The sequence below is a fragment of the Maniola jurtina genome, chromosome 6 (assembly GCF_905333055.1).
Source record: "Maniola jurtina chromosome 6, ilManJurt1.1, whole genome shotgun sequence".
Lineage (NCBI taxonomy): Eukaryota > Metazoa > Arthropoda > Insecta > Lepidoptera > Nymphalidae > Maniola > Maniola jurtina.
The window spans coordinates 6432163-6444349 of NC_060034.1; the positions used below are offsets into that span (position 1 = coordinate 6432163).

Consider the following 12187-nt stretch of genomic DNA (forward strand, 5'->3'; position numbering starts at 1 on the left):
AGTTCCCTAACTGTCGTGAAATGTAGGCTGTGGCATAGCTCAATATTGCCCCACACATTCTTTGTTTGCAATCGTTTGCGTACGTAAGAGAGCATAAATAAAATGTGAAAAGCCATCAAAAAAATCTGGATCCTAAAAGATGTACGAAATTCAGGTAATTCATGCAAGAAACTATGAAGGCGTTCACGCTTCGAAACCCGTGATGGAAACGCATTTATTCAGTTTTGTGAAGCATTACAATGAATTGCATTTACAGTGTAAGTATGAAAGATGCCTGAAAATAAGTAAATAAATCTACCTCCTTTTAAAAGTCAATTAAAAATACCAAACATCGAACGACAGTGCTAACATTAGTACAAAATATCTTCAATAACTCACCTTCGACCGAATTTCAAGGGGAGAGCGGGGAGCAATTTAGCAGCAATTTTAATAATAAGTCCCTGGTATTTCTATTATAGCCGGGAGGCGATCAGGTGGGTCGAACCGGGGCTTAATAACTCTCGATTAGCCTATTGGATTCGCTATGAATGTTTGCTATTTTTTCTATATCGCTACGCACGTTTAAATGAAGCGGAAATTAAAAATAGTTTGTTTGTTCAATGCAGACTTCTATTCCATTATTAAATCGCCGGCGTAATATTATGTGGACTGCATCGAATAAGCTTGGCAGACATGTTAATGAAATAATGCGGTTTCGTGTCTATATTACTTACTCGTATCATGGTTTAATAATATTGATGTTTTGGATTTAATGGATAGTGCCTATTTTGCTAATTTAGATTAAACTAATTATTATAAACATTCAGTTATTACTACCTACCTACATATACTTAGTTAGTAAAGAACTTGAATAAAGGTTAGTTACTTTTAATTGAGATATGCTCGAAAAGGTGGCCTTTGCTTACCCTCACTAAACCGACGTGCTGTGTGTTATGTGTAGCCAATTAAGGGTAAGGGCCTGAACAATTGCCATAGGTACACTAAGTCAGTCAAGTTGGTTTCTAGGTTAGCGCGTTCCATCAGACTGCAGCATCACTTACAATTAGCTAAGTAGGTATACGGGTTAGTTTAAACGTATAAGCGAAAACGCGCGGATGTGAACCGCACGGATGTAAACCGCGCGATTTGAAACGTGGTAAAATATGCCCTGTTCAGATGAGGGCGATGAGCGTGCGGAATACGCAAAAGAGAGACAATGTTCATTGTTCACGTTAAAAAAGTGGGGTCACTTTACAGCAATTTGAACCTCTATCATGCTATAGATGACGTCAGACTTCTTGAATGTTTCGACGTCCCTATTTTCACAGGTCTAGGTGTGATAAACCCAAGACCCTTTACCCTGCCTCACAAAGAAAACACAGGGCGCGCGGGAGTGTGTGCTTGGTTTCCATCACCTCAGAGCAATCAAGAAGTTTGGCATCACCTTGTAATAGAACCGCGTGGACGCCGGATATATTTATTTTTCAGCATTCGAGAGTCGGTAACCGCGTGGATCCATGTGGCTGGATTTCATAACAATACCTACGGACCTTTGCGACATCTCTGAACTAGCTCTAAAAAAAATTGTTCGATATCAGAATGGTTTCTGTATTAGGATGGGAATGGGACTAAAATCTAAAATTGATATTTTGAAGTCCTCATACATATTGCAGAAAATATAGCATCACCTTTAAAAAGAGTGTAATAATTAAAGACTAGTGATAAGAATTTTTAATTAAAAGTGTTAAAGCGTAATGTACAGCGTGTTCCGTACGTGGAAGGGGTGATTTTTAATTATTAAAATTTGTACGCCAGCGGCGGTTGCCGATATTACTTTGATACTAGCCGTCCAGATATTATTGTCCATTAGTCACACGCAGTCCTTTTTTTAATTTTTGCATTCCACTTTTGGCTTTATGAAAGTGCTGTTGGCTACGTCGGTTGCAGTAAGAAATAAAAATAGCAAAGTGACTGATTAAAATTCCAAAAAATTGGTATCGTAACAGTAAAATTTTAGTACCTACTTATGCAGAACTTCCATCAGTCTACGGTATATCATTTTCTGCGTATCTTCCAGGAGCTTGCTTTCAAAATCTACTTATTAGGATATCTTATAGTATCATATCGTCCTACCTACAAAGATGCGCGTTTGTTTTCTCAGTTGAGTTTACTTATTATGTCTACGGCTCTGAAAGATGTTCCACTGATGATAAAATTAGCCAGAAAACGATTTACCAGCAGTCAGCACAGGTGGATACTGGTAGGTATACTGTATGACACTAATTATCTACTTATATTTTTATATGATTTGGGTGTAGACCTTCATTTGGCGGTGAAATCTGTATTTTTTTTTCAAAATGTAATACCTAGCATAAGTTTGCAAAATATTTTGATAAAGAAATAAAAAAAGTGATAAAAGTGGCCTATCAAAACGGCTCTACAATAGTCGCGCCGCGAATTGAAAATAACGGAATGCTTTAATTTCCCTGCGAGTGACGGGTCACGTGCCTCCCCCTGCCATCGTCACTGGCGGCACAATTAGCCTGCTCATGAGATTAAACAAGTAGAATGTTTGCATTTTTTCATAGAACGACCCTTGCCTGCAGCTACTGTCAACTCGTATAATGGCCGCCTCAAAATGAATGGAATATGGCAAGCGTAAGCGTATTGTTATGGACATGCGAAATTGTTCTTCCGAAGACGAGTAGATAATATTATGTACACGAGTGGGAAAAACGGTTAAATTTTAAGTGAGATAGGTAAGTATTTTTTTTGGTTACTTAATAAACTGACTTATACGTAGAGTTTCCTTGTAAAACACCTAATTTTTGCCCGTGACTTCATCTGAGGTGCATCTAATTGATAGTCTGTATTAAATCTGGATGAAGTAGCTTTCTAATGGTAAAAAATTATTAAAATCGGTTCTGTTTTCAGAGTTAAAACAATTTAAATAGTGTTTAAAATTAGATGTCCATAAAGAGGAAGTTACTGTACTTACCTGTAACATTGCAATAACCCTTTCTATGCGATTTCAATCAAAAAAAAGGAAATCAGATCTAAAGAGTAAATGTATTTTTTAATCTCATTAATCCGACAGAGATTTCTTGGCGTTTTAATTTGAAAGACTAAGCGGAGGCACACGAGCGTAAAATGAATGGCGATTGTTGCAAGTGTGAATTGTGAGCAACTACCCTGAATATGACACAGGGTTGCCACTCGTTCACATGCATGACATGTGATATATCACTGTCATTGTTAGATAGTAGTGACAAAGTGAACTAGAGTGAGGGAACTCTCGGTTTGATCCTGAATCGACGATATGTCAAATATTAGGCTATGGGTGACGTGAAATCAAAGAAAAATAAACGATTCATTGGATACCTAGCGTCCAATGTAGGAATAGGTATTAATTGATGCCTGCCAGTGACGTTGAAGCGTCGACGTTTTGTTACAAGTTCCCTAACGTCGTGTCGTAGTCGTGAATTGTGGTAGTGATCCATAGATTGGCTTTATATTCCTACTAGCCGATGCCTGCGACTTCGCCCGCGTGGATTTGGGTTTTTCGAAATCCCGTGGGAACTCTTTGATTTACCGGGATAAAAAGTAGCCTATGTGTTAATCCAGGATATTATCTATCTTCATTCCAAATTTCAGCCAAATCCGTCCAGTAGTTTTTGCGTGAAGAAGTAACAAACATACACACACACACACACACATACAAACTTTCGCCTTTATAATATTAGTGTGATTAAATAACTACAAATAGAAGTCATTTATTTAATTTTATTTATGCATTAATTTGCGTTCATGTAAGTACGATAACATAGTAGATGCTTAAATCCAATATTAATATGACGCCTTACAAATATTAAATTAGGTGGATAAGATAAAAAATGTCTACTATTAATTTTGCATGCACATTAAAGTCCAAGTTAGTCGGAAGTTGTAGTTACAACAGATTTATATCCAGTGTTCAAACTTCAAATCATGTTAAAATTGTTGTCATTTTTGCTTCGTAATATCTTAGGTCTTGTTTATGTTATAGCTTTTCACTCAGTTTATTAATGATACATTGTAATAATGGTTTATGGATTTTGCTGTAAGGATAAAATATCATTAGTATCATTTTGCTCTATTAATAAATTACTCACCGATTATTCTGATTTTTACATCTAGGAGTTCCTAAATATGGCAGCCCTATTATGGCCCTAATGCAGGGATTAAGAGCAAGCGTATTCAAAGTCAAGTCACTGATAACATCTACTGCAGTGTATTGAATTGTGACCGTGTACCGAATATGTAGTTAATTAAAACTTTACACAATGAACTATTCGATCTTCACAGAATTGGGATTAAAATTTATCTACTGAACTTAGATATTATAGGTTTCAAATAAAATCATTAAAACTTGTTTTATAGTGATTGCAACATCCAACAGAAATAACAATTTTATTATTTGATTGTAATAACTAATAAGTATACAGAAACACCTGAATCTTAAAATATACACAATATTTCCCAGCAATAATTATTATGAACTTATTTCTAGGAACAGTGATTTGTACGAGCAACATAACGAGTTGAAATTACGTCCAGAGCACAGGGGTCAAAAGTCGGGCGCACAATAGATGCATTGCGATCCAATTAAAATTAATTAGCTTCAGAACACACTACAGCCAAGCAACAAATCAACGAAAGATACAACCTCGGATAGCGATGTCCGTGGATAAGGACATGGCTGCGATTTTAAACATCGCTACTGCGAATTTAATTCTAAATATTCTTTATTAGTGTCGCAATTTCTTTGGTATAACTTTGGTTTTGTTGTTCGTGGTATATTGTATCAGATGCGGACCCTTGTTTCTCGTGTTCTCTAAGTTGTATTTGTGTAATATCTGCTATTGAAATTATTTAATGATAAAATAATACGTAGGTAAATACCTCATGTATATAATCTTAACATCTCAAAGTGGTTTTTACTCTCGTAGCTTTGTACATAAAGGTTTTGGTGTCGCGTTTTTATAGCTACACATCTGCGGTAACAATTACGTAGATGCCTAGATATGTATATCAATATTTTTCAATGTGTACCTACCTACATGTAAATACTCTACTCAGATAACATTGAGACATTCGTTAATGTGAAAGTCAGAGACACCAGCATAACATTATGATGGAGAGAGTTTATCTTCGTTAACAAATCAGAAAAATGGGAAGATCCGTAGGAGCGTCTGAGTAACAATGGAGGGGGCAATAATGGCGAAGGATGTTTGGTTTCCAAGTTGTTTGGGGATCTTGCATTAGAAAACGTCGTGTTGGTAGATTCCACAAGGTATTCAGACAACACCAAAATCATCACAGCGCACTGGCCCCAAATGAAATGTCGAAAACCCGTAAGTCCATCGGTTGAGACGAAGACCAGAATTATACTTTTGGGTTTCGTTTCCATGTTACATTTAAACACATTCGAAACATTTAAACAGTTAAAAACATTTTATTACAAGTGCAACAAAATGTTTTTTTTTTTAATATTTACTTCGTTAGGTTTTGCTATATTTTTAGTAGGTATGTATGTTTGTTACGAACAAGCAATGATTTTATTTGACTTTGGATATAAATAGAACGGTTTCAATAAGCGTGGCCTGAAACGGAAACTAAGCAATGCCGTTTATAAATTGGATTCGTTATTAAAATAGTGGTTATTTTCGATGTCAATTTATCATAGCGGCGCGCGGGAGGAGACGTTGTTAATCATACTAGGTAACGATTGCCAAAATAACTAGTATTCCTGTGCAATATGATTAATGATCCACTATGTACTTAATTACAATCTACATGTGTTTGGGTCACGCGTAATTGACTTCTGTAATATAATGAAGGTACGTTAGTCGTTGAATTGAAAGAGGGTTTGAAATTAGAATTAGAGTTAAAACCACACATAGATATCGATTGGCGATATACCTACCTAATTAATTGATGTGTTTAATTCTTACTTACCAAACATTAAATAATGAAATAACTATCACCTTCTATTGGAAGGAAAATTAATATGCAGGAAAGATAATTATTCAATCCACCTTGTAAAAAATCCGTGCATTATAATATCTGCCTCTTTTTAATCCATTATTTATTAATTACTTACAACCATCTACACAAACGTTTCTTTATCCCTAAGAGCTGCTTTAGAATTTACTAATAAAACAGTCAATAAAATAGTTCGGAAGACTTTTAATAAAATTTTGATAAATGCTTAAGTATTCCCCCGTTAATTATACCTTTAGTTGAAAATTCTATAATAAAAAGTTTGTTTAATATAATTGACTTAAGTAACAAAGGTTCCAAAACCTGTATCAAAATCATTAGCCAAATATGGTGAATAAATTAGTCTAATTAAAGTTGCGTATCTACAACACGTTTAAGCGATATTAACCTACTACTTGACTTAACAATAATTTAATTACACGTTTCTTACACAATTTAGAGGTTAATTAGAAATTAGATAGCTGAAAATATTTTTAGAATATTTAGATTTGTCATTTTGTATACAAAAAATGTAAACAGTCTGAGTAAACACACCACTACACACAGTAGAAGCTATTAGACTATTGAAGAAACCCTTAGTGACAAAGTTGCGTGAAAGCAATCGGCTGAACTTCAGTTGGCCACAAGATGGTGTAGTGAATTTTACATTGATAATATTGTAACTTCAAATCATTGAGATTTGAAAAGAGCAACTGCTCGGCTTCTTGTTGGCTCTTTCAGTAGAATCTACTTTCCGAACCGAGCTTTCTGTGTTAGTCCCAGTCAAGTAGCAAAAGATATATTAGTAGTCCTACACGATACAAATACAGGGGCTTAAGTTGGTCACTCAAAATATAGTCTACGGCCTCTTATTCGGTAGGTCCAGGGTTCGATCCCGGGTACACACCTCTTACTTTTTGGAGCTAAGTGCGCTTTAAGCAATTATACCTATAGGTATCACTTGCTTTAACGGTGAAGGAAAATATCGCAAGGAAACCTGCATGCCTGAGACTTTCCCATAATGTTCTCTCATAGTGTAGTCTGCTAATTAGCATTAGGCCAGCGTATCAGACTATAGCTTAAACCCTTCTCATTCGGAGAGGAGACCCGTGCTCAGTAGTGGGCCGGTGATGCGTCGATCGCGATGATGGCGATGACGTAGAGATAGTTACTCAGAATATAATCAAATCTTCAGGTATGGGATTGCCACCTATAAAAATCTGAGTAATTCAATTAGTAGGAAAGCTGCGAGGGGCCAGGGCAAGCCTAATAAACATAATATAAATAATCTGTGGCGATAAATCTGCGGCGCTTTATGGCGGGAGTGGGTTGTCACTCCGTCTAATTAGCACTAGTGCTGCTGCGGGGACCATGCCAGCGCTGCAGCGCTTCATTCTACACTTCTAGTATATGTACCTACATATAAAAAGACTGACTGACTGACCGATTTATAAACGCACAGCCGAACCGCAGCGTAAAAAATTTGGACTGTAACTACTTCGAAATTTATGACGTCACCTGCATTTTTAGAAATTCAACGCCTATAAGAGGGTTCTGAAAGTTTGTATGAAAGTCCGTCATTTTTCAAGCCATATAATATGGATATGGTTTGAAAAAACATGTGTTACACGATGTTTTGGAATTCCACCTCGAGGGCGTTGATTAGGGCGGAAAGTTAGTACGAAAGTCCGTGTTATAATATACCTACATAAAAATTGGTATTTGCGCTTTCAGTTCAAAATGAAGAAAACATAATATGTGTTGCAGGTATTTTGAAAATTTCAACCTCACCGATTTCCGAAAATTCCACTAGAACCGAATAATGAATCTGCTAATTAAATAGATACCTATGCTGCTAGTATGTACCTATTAGTATGATGATTGATGACAAACGATATCAAGTTGTAAGCTAGAACGAGTTGGAGGCTGCAGCCCGCAAAATTTTTTATTTGTCATGCAAAAAAAAAAACAAATAAAAGCGGTGCAATAAATCTTAGCGCTTCAGTCAAAATAGTGTGGCTTGTTTAGCGGCTGAAATTAATTAATAAATAATCAGTCTGTCTGTAAACTATCGATTAGGTAGTTACTTAGGAATTCTAAGTTTTTGTCAAAAAAATTATTTAAATTTTTGGCAACGGTGTTAAGTAATTTATCGATTTTTATTGTTAATTTCAGTCTAGATCGAATTTTCATTCATCATAATATTATGATTCACACTTACTAATTATTGATAATGTAGGTAATGAAAAAATACTACCAAAATCACGTAAATATCAGCGCTTCAGCCGCTTTCCTATCACCTGCTCTCGTCAAAGCACTCTTCATCAGGCTTAGTTAATTATGAGGACATATCAGCTTTATTATAATTACTCATTTTAATGCCGCTGCGCCTAGCGGGTGCCGTGCCTTTTACACCGTTACGACTCTTTCATGTCCCGGTTGTGGGAAATTGAATTTTTTTAGCTTTAAAGCTTGGAACATACAACGCGTCATGAAAACTACACGGCAAAGGTTCTATTGTAACGTTTCAAGTTGTTTGTAAATTCATCTTTTAGATAGAAGAACGTCGTGATTTGACATTTCCAAAGTATAGCATATTGTGGACAGATAACGTTAAATTAATGATTTTAAGCTCATTTCGCGTTTTAGCAACATATTATAATGTGGATAAAGGGTACATACCACGATTAATTTGATGATTTTATTTGTCAAAAGTGAGCAAAGAAACTGCAGCGCACGATCACCACGATGTTGGTAGCGCAAGCACAACTCGTATGAGTAGATATCATCCTTAGCAAGCCTGCAACTTGCAAGAGTATGGGCTGCAGCTCCTACACATGCTTAGCAGTGTAAACGGCTTTATTAAAAAGTTCCTATAGTACAACTACTTACTAGTAGGAGCCGTGTAGGACATCATTTCATCGCGCGTTTTATGTGCTCCAAGCTTAAGTTGATTTTCATAATGCATGTAAGTAATGAACTTTTTCGCGTTTGTTGTTATTTAAAGGCCTTATCAAATGCTTTTGTAAGCAATCTTCGATATGATAAAGCGAGTGCTTTTGCCCGCGACTGTGCCCACGTGGATTAAGGTTTAAAAAATCTTTTTCCAGAATGTGTAATGTGTATCCTATATTTTTCGCCAGATATTGTTTCAATTTTGTGTCATTGAAATCGACTGAATAATTCAGGTGTATCGAAGTAACAAATAAACATACCTTTTTAGTCTATACTTTCGGATTTACTAGTATTAATTAAGTTTCATCATCATTGCCAGTTTAAATAGCTACATTCTCTGTCTGCACAAAAGTCTCTTGTAGGATCCTTTAAACGCCACAGTTTTGCGCCACCTGAATCCAGCGTCCACCTAGTGGGGTCTTCCGATGCATGGTTGACATTTAGACCCTGTAATCTCGATCGGTTGTACTAACTATATGCCCTGGGTGCTAGCTACTTGTCTATTGGTAATTGGTATGAAATACCTAGGTACATTTGACTGCTACATTGATAATAATAAGTAGATGTATTTTAAAAGGAAATACGTAAAGCGGGAAGAGACATGGTATGTGTGGAGGATATCGTGATACAGAGGTATAATTTTCGTCAAGTTACGTGTCGGACATAAAAATTAAAATAAATGATGAGGAATTATATGAAAATCCAAAGCAGTGCAGGTGTAACATGCACTAGTGAAAATTTCGGTATCACATGCACGCACCATTACCTCCATAATTTAATTAGTTTGGAGTGATCATTTCATTAATAGAGGCGATATTTGGCGAGCTCGTATGCCCGCGGCTTTGTCAATTTTAATTAATACCCGATAGGTGGACCGAAATGTTGGAATTCTTCGTTAATTAGCCCGGTTCGAGATTTCTAATAATTTAATTAAAGGAGAGAGTTAATAAGCCGCCCGTCCTAATGGTATTCCGGTTACGCGTTGGCATTCGCGCCTCGGTTCGACTACCTACCTAGTCTATATTCGGTATGTATCGAGGGTGTTATTGCTACCTAATGATTATTATTACTATTGATTTATGGTGACTTAAGCTAATTTGGTTTAGTGTTATGATCTGTTTGTTATGACATCTATGAGCCTGTATTGACATATTATTATCAAAAATTATTTAAGTGAATCAAGATCTAATTTACCTAATTTAATTGATTTGGGTGAACCGTTTTCGGGTTCTTTCGTCAGTTTATAAGTAACCTATACATAACAGACTACATAATATTCGCGACTTCATCCGCGTCGGTGGGTTATCTTTGATTTTCCGGGACCGAAAGTAGCCTATATTCGATGTAACCACAAATTCACAGTTTTTGGATTTTTTCCTTTACTTTTGCTATTAGACCTGGCCTACCTACCAAATTTCAGGATTCTAGGTCAACGGGAAGTACCCTATAGGTTTCTTGACATACACGACAGACGGACAGACAGACAGACAGACAGACAGAGGGACAGATAGACAGACAGACGAACAGACAGACAGACAAAAAAGTGATCCTATAAGGGTTCCGTTTTTCCTTTTGAGGTACGGAACCCTAAAAAAGATGAGTTAGTCAAATCATATACATAAATCTCGCCGCTATAGAAAACTCAGTAACTTCTGGAATCTACATCTATGTTACCTATCGTACCTATCTACTAAATAAATTAATTTCGGCCAAATCGAAATCTATAGCCATGTCGATGTCAGCCATTTCAAAGCGAACACAACTCCTTAATTTTAAATGACAGACAATCGTCTGCGGGCCTTTTCAAACAAATGGCGAGTTGCGAGTAAATTGCTGCATAATGCAGGCAAACATTACATTTTGTTGTCCTCTTCGACAAAGGAAAATTGGTTTGCTTGTAGTGACGACATTAAACAAATAAGCTTAAGATTGTAATAAGTACTTTACCCAAGTAGTTTGTTATTGGCTTAGAAATATTTAGCATTGGTTTATGGCTTCTTTCGCATGAGGACATAAATCAACAAACAATAATTGAGGTTACTATAAATTGAGTTAGTAGTACGCTATCATCATACCACTGCAGGCATAGGCTTCATAAGATGGATTAATGTTTGAAACTAAGGAGCTAACTAAGGCATGAAGTACTCGTACCTAGTAACTAAAGTATACTCGTAAGTTTAGTTAATTTCGCTTAGGAGGGGGGCAGCTGAACCAAATATGCTCAGTTAACAGCTGATATTATCCTACTATTATGAGAACAATGCCTCTTAGCAATTAAGAATACGAAGCAGAGAAACCCCATTACAAATGGTAAAAATCAATTCGACAAACTCGTCAAATCTAAACTTCAATTATGATTATAAAATGTAATTAATCTTTACATTGTAGAAATTGTTACGTAAAAAATGTAGTCAATTCTGTGGTAAGTACACAATCTCCGAACTAAACTTAAATTATAGTGTTATAGCTCTAAATATATTTCTGTCTCTTTCATAACGCTACCTGGGGAAAAGGATATGGACCGTTTAGTTTAGCGATTGTGTATAATAGAATTAGCCACAATATGTTAGTAGATTTATAGACACAGGATTAGGAAGTTTGTCCGTCTTATAAGGCAATATATTTTACACAGGACAACTTCCGTTACATCAGCTCACACAAGCATGCCTCGAGGTGGAGACAATATGTCGACTGTAACCCTTTATCTAGTCGCCGACGGCGTATCCTTAGCAAGATCTCAAAGGAAGCCTTAACCAAACACGGGCAATAAAGTATGCTAATATTTAAGTTTCTTGGGTACTTCATATCCCTCACGTTACTTATACTATAAAATTAAGATGGATGGATTGTATAAAATATACCTACTTCGAAGTATTTTTTATCTACATAGTAAATATAATCTACTAGATGATGTCCGCAACTTCGTTCACGTGGATGTAGATTTTTTAAGAACTTTTGGTTTGCCTGGACAAAGAGTAGCGTGTGTATTCAGAGAATAAGCCATCTCCATTTTCAGCCAATACTTGCTTCCCCGACAAGAGGTAGGTACTGTATCCGGTTTGTAGTTTAGTCAGGCTTAGAAATGGTCATTATTATCGCTAAATTATAGGTTCTAGCTACTTGTAGTAGGTACTTACCTACAAAGTCAGCCCCCCGCTCCAGTTTGTCATGGAAGCGTTAAAATAGATTTTGTCTAATTTTTTTTCTAGCAAATAGAGTGTGTCTCGGAGAA

General features: G+C 36.1%; 1 protein-coding gene and 1 long non-coding RNA gene across 2 annotated transcripts in view; both read left to right on the top strand.

Annotated features, from left to right (window-relative positions):
• LOC123865946 (LIM domain only protein 3) overlaps window positions 1–12187 on the top strand; it is an 81440-nt gene that overhangs the window by 32652 nt on the left and 36601 nt on the right. The gene's annotated exons all lie outside the window — the stretch shown is intronic.
• LOC123865949 overlaps window positions 1–12187 on the top strand; it is a 29927-nt gene that overhangs the window by 17666 nt on the left and 74 nt on the right. The window contains exon 2 of the long non-coding RNA XR_006796081.1: window positions 7844–7858. This is a non-coding gene — a long non-coding RNA (uncharacterized LOC123865949). The remainder of the gene's footprint in view (window positions 1–7843; window positions 7859–12187) is intronic.